A 5,502-nucleotide genomic window follows, 5' to 3' on the forward strand; every position below is an offset into this window, starting at 1 on the left:
AAGACACAAGATAAAGGGGTTATGGTTGATATTCCAGCAGAAGCCATCCATTGTGTCTTCTTTGGGCCAGATTATATTGCACCAGCATCCAAAAAAGAGTGTGATTACAGAATGTGAGCTGTATAGTATATATAAATAATGAGATATATTGATCCACATAGCAAGAAAGTGGAGAAAATTGGATGGATCTATGGATACATTTCACCTCTAGGTGATGAGACATCGTGGCATGAGAGGCACGCTATAATAAAGAAGGCAACATTGACTTTTGTTGTAAATTTTTTGTAGGTATTAGTTAGATTAAAATTATGCCTGACTGCTTTGAAAAATATGTTGATATGGGATGGAGTTGCTCTAGTTTCCAGCATGGTAGCCAGGTGTGATATTAACTTTCTAGACATTACCTAGTGTGAGATTAACGAGAGATATTTTGGTGTGATGATGACTTTACCTTTCCTATGCCTTATTCAAAAACTTTTTGATAAGGTCGGTATGTCTGTGATATCGGGAGGTGAATAGAGAGTATAGGCTACAGCCAGAGTACAGACTAGGTTGATAAAGAATTCGACACATACGCCTACTATAGTACCTCTGGCCTAGTCTAAAGTCCTATCAACACTTACAAAGACTATTGAGATGGAGGAAGATGGTGTAGGAGTTAGCATAGATCATTAGATAGGGGAGCAGAGAGAGGTCCCTGAGTTTAGTACTTAGGGTAAGAGGACACCATCCAATTCTACATCAGCCATGACTTCCATTTAAGAGTTAGAGGGTGCATCTCCAGTGCCCTCTCGCTCATCCACTACAGATGCAACAACAAGTATAACAATGGTATCCCATGAGTTCTTGTAGAGCTTAGTGGAAAGTCAAAGAGACACTGATGCTTAGTTTTGTATTGTTTATACCAAGGTGGATAATCTATAAGAGCAGATCCAACCATAGGTCCGAACTAGACTAGAGACGACAGAGGATAGATTGGATGTTGCACATGGAGTATTTATTTCATAGTTATGTGCTAATTATAGAAATCTATTGATGTTTTTGATACGTGTGTAGTATCCCAGTTTGTAGAAATTGAGATGTCAGATCTAGCCCATATAAGAGAGGAGGTAGATACCTTAAGATAAAAAGTACGCTCCCTCACAAAGAGCCATATCATAATTACTCCACCAGTCATAGCCCTATTGCTTAAGATATCACCTTAGTGTGATACTAAAAAATATTATTTATTTACAGAAATGATGACGAGGTCTTGGTAGGTTGAACCTAAAGAGGACATATGGGGGATCTACAGCATCCCAATATTCCATATGACCAGGCCAAAAAAATGGACAAATATGATTCGGTAGAGTCTGTAGTTACTGAGAGGCAGAGAAATGCTGAGATAGCAGTAGGTTTATCCTCTAGTAGTTTACCTCCTCCACCACTTCCTCAGCTATTAATTATACCTCTATCTGGGGATGGTCATGGCACGGATGCCTAGTGCATCAAAGGTATATCTTCATTCCCTTTATTTTATATTAATTTAGCAAAGAAAATTGTATCGTATTTTAGTTAGGGGTGGGGTATATCATCGCCATTGTGGGTTTATGTTGTCGTTCCTTTTTTTTTCTGTCGAATGCGGCATAATTGTATAATTGATATGTCTAGGGTAAAATTTTTGTTATATCGTGTTTTATTTTTGTTTAATTAGGATATTTTTAAGCATTTATGGCAGTTATTATGTTTTTGATTGATTTTTGAGAAATATGATACCCCTCCAAATTTTTATTTTAGAATTGTGTAAATGTATATATGTGTAAGCATTGGGGATCTTATTATGGCATTAGGATTAGGGACATTATAATCATTTTCTAACAATTTCTTAAACCGGATAGGTAGTATCTTCTGAAACTAACTCTGTGCTATGTGTGCAAAAGATGCTAGTTAGTTCCCTTTGTGTGTTAGATCGAGAATTTGCTTAGTTAGTCTTTCCTAGGTTGTATGATAGTAGGTTAGGAATGGATCAAAGGCCATTTTTGAAGTTATCCTACTTTTAGCCTAAATGACCTTCCATGTGTGAATTCTATCTGTTGATTCCTAAGTTTGAGCCCTATAGCCTATTTTTCTTATAACACTTTCACCTTCCTATTTGTGTTACATAACTTACTTTGGCCCATTCCTTGTTGGACATTATGTCACGACCTGTGGCTACCACCTAGTCGCAACACAGTGCTTAGAACCATAACTAATCCCAAGCTAACCCATGTACTTGCATGACACTTGAGAAACTGATGTATAATGTAAATAAAAACTAGATTTACTGAATGGAAGCATAATCACAAGAAAGTCTAAATAAATAAGATACTGTAATAGGTTACATCATGATTAATCTGACCAAAGAACATAAATTACATGAAGGACTACGACTGACCATCTATGAATCCTCCACTATATTGACTACCAATAGCTGGGACATATCTCACACTATTACTAATCAATACATTTAATACATGAACTGTAATGTACTAGATTCCCCGAAATTAGGGAACTTATAACTTGCTAGATGAATGAGGAGAAATGTCTAACCCTGGTATGTGGATTACATCTTGTAACTACATTATGAAGGAATGTAGCCACAAACGTATATATGCTGGCAATACATTTGAATTTACTTAGTATATAGAGACATGCACTAAATCATGGAAATATTCAAAACATAATTTACAGCTTTGTATATAATTTATTTATTGAAATATGCATTTAAAATATGGTTTTACATGAAAACGATAAGTCATTGTGAGATTTATAAATCTTGAGCTAAGAATAATTCTGTAAGTTAAGAAATGGCATAACCATGAATATTATATTTAAATCTCATGTAAAGTTGAACATGCTGTAAAATTGAACTGAGGACAATGTATGGATACTGAGCATGAAAATATGAATATGTAAAACTGAGAATGCAAGACCAACTATAGCATGTACTGACATGATCCGAATAACATGAATAATCTGTAAAATTGAGTGTATAATTACTAAAATCTGATTACTTGTTCAAGCTAACCTAAACTGAGATAAATTGAATACTAACTGAAACTGTGGGATCTATCATGTTACCAACATAAACCATGTGAGCTATCATGGAGTCCAATAGCTGACACATGTTGAGGAGGGTTGTTCTATTCTTTCCATCGGAGTAGAATCTGATCTGGAGTGATCATCAAATTGAGCCCATATTGGTCAAGGGGAAACACTCTTTGTAGAGGCCCCTAAGCCTATGGTGGCACATAGTTTCTTGGGAAGTAAGATGGGCTTAACCCATACTTCCCACTCGTTGCTCAATCCTACTCCGAACTAAAAAACGCTGAAATACTAACTATTACATGAACAGATAACTTATAAGCTCAGCTCATGGTATTTTGAAACAAGTGTGCATTCAAATTTTTACGTAATTATAAACATGTAAACTTATAGTGTTCAATATGATCATAAAAAATTGAGTTTAACAATAAAATCATGAGCTGATCGACTCATTATTTGAAAGTTCTTAAACGTAAGTAAACATAAAGATATCGGGTGTTCATAACCTGCTAGCACTGAATGATTAAAAAATGTCAATAAAAGCACTTTCAATAGTGACATAAAATCATAATTCAAAGAAACAAAACATGAGATATTTAAATAGTCTGTTAAATTTCATGATTGTAAAAATTGGAATGAGTTAGCCTTCGGAAAATATCATGTTTATACAGTTTAAAGCTTAATTTGAGAATTTTGACATAATGTTAATTTAACATGACATAGGGTTTTGGAACTTCAAGCATGTAGGATTATGATTTTCATGGAGTAAAACTATTAGCATAACTTAAATGTAACACAATGAGGAAACATGGAGGAATTTCATGATTTACATTGACCTTTATCATAAACTATAGTATAATTAGTAATTTAACCAAAAAGAGGTTTTTTGTGCTTAATAGGTGAAAGGAACCCATTGATCAATACCCCACATACCTTAATTAGATGACCTCTTGAAGAAATCTTGAAATTAGAACTTGAATTCCTGAATTCTTAAGAAAAGAATCTTTAATTTTTTTCTTGGGGAGAAGAGAAGGGTTTTGAATCGTATATTGAATGCTTAGGGGTTAAGAACATGGAATTAATGTATTTTAAGAACCCTTAATTCTTTTAAGAATGATTAGAAATGGTTTAGGGGTATGAAAAGACTTCAACGCCCTTAAACTAATTCAAAATGTAGCAATTTTGTCACTTTGCTTTTGCTGGCCGGCGCACAGCCAAAGCACACCTGAGGCTGTGGGTGCATGCCAAAATCACAACCTATTCAACGGCTATTTGTGTGTGTCATGCAATGCACATCCTCAACATGGTCATAAATTTTTGTTCGGGTATCGTATTAAGGCAAGATTGGTATTGTTGGAAAGCTAATTCGATTATCTACAATTTAGTGGGTCTTTAGATATAAAATTCTACATATGTAAATAATTATACACGTTCAAAGATTACCCATACCTAATCAAAGGCTCTTAGATCAAATTTGCTCTACGTTATTCCTATGAACATTTTTCCACATCATAAGCACTCTTCACACTAGACTAAGTATCACGACACATGCATTCAAATATAAATCATGGAATTAGATCTTACACACATAGGAACAATGGTTAGATTTCTAGATGAAAAATATAGGGTGTTACATTGTGTCCCCTTGGAATCATTATTCCTGAGTGATGGGTAGGAACTTATTCAAACTTTAGAAGTATGGAATAAGGTACACATGACATGTCTGCTAATGAAGGATCTACTGAGCTAAAACATGAAAACTTCTATCATAAAACTAATTTCTGAGATGACTTGGCTTTATTAACTATAAGGAGCAGATTCATGCTGAGAGTTTAGAACTCATTTGAAATGCTTATGATATGATCTTATATATAGAACTGTGAAGTCATAACTGATGCTACAAAATTTCAAAATTTACTATGGAGTATTAAAGTATGTAACTTCTCATTAGGAATTGTTCCTAATAAAACACGTATATGAATCAAAAGCAAGGGCTTCATGGCATCACCAAGTACATTGTGTAAGCACAAATGATGAGACAATGAGACTAAGGTCGTACAATAGGTATTACAATATTTGAGCTGGAATACTTGGAAAACTAAGATCATTCACTGAACACTTTAAAATTGAATGATGACTAAATATCTTAATCAGAGACATGTTACATAGGCTAAAGTAAATTCATAACTTGCGTGGACGGGAATAAATTAACTCGTGCAATGGCCATATTTATGAAATTTTGGATTGTAATACTAGATGGAAAACTTTAGGAGCTTACTTGTCTGATTACTAAACTGAATTGTTGGCTATACAAACTAACTCAAAATGAAAGTTCATAGTCAACTGGAGTATTTCTTCAACACTCTTGCTAAAAAGTTATAATAACATTAGAGAGCAAAGAATTCTTAGGCATAATCTGTGTGATATATCCGAACAAGG

This window comes from Capsicum annuum, chromosome 8 (assembly GCF_002878395.1).
Source record: "Capsicum annuum cultivar UCD-10X-F1 chromosome 8, UCD10Xv1.1, whole genome shotgun sequence".
Lineage (NCBI taxonomy): Eukaryota > Viridiplantae > Streptophyta > Magnoliopsida > Solanales > Solanaceae > Capsicum > Capsicum annuum.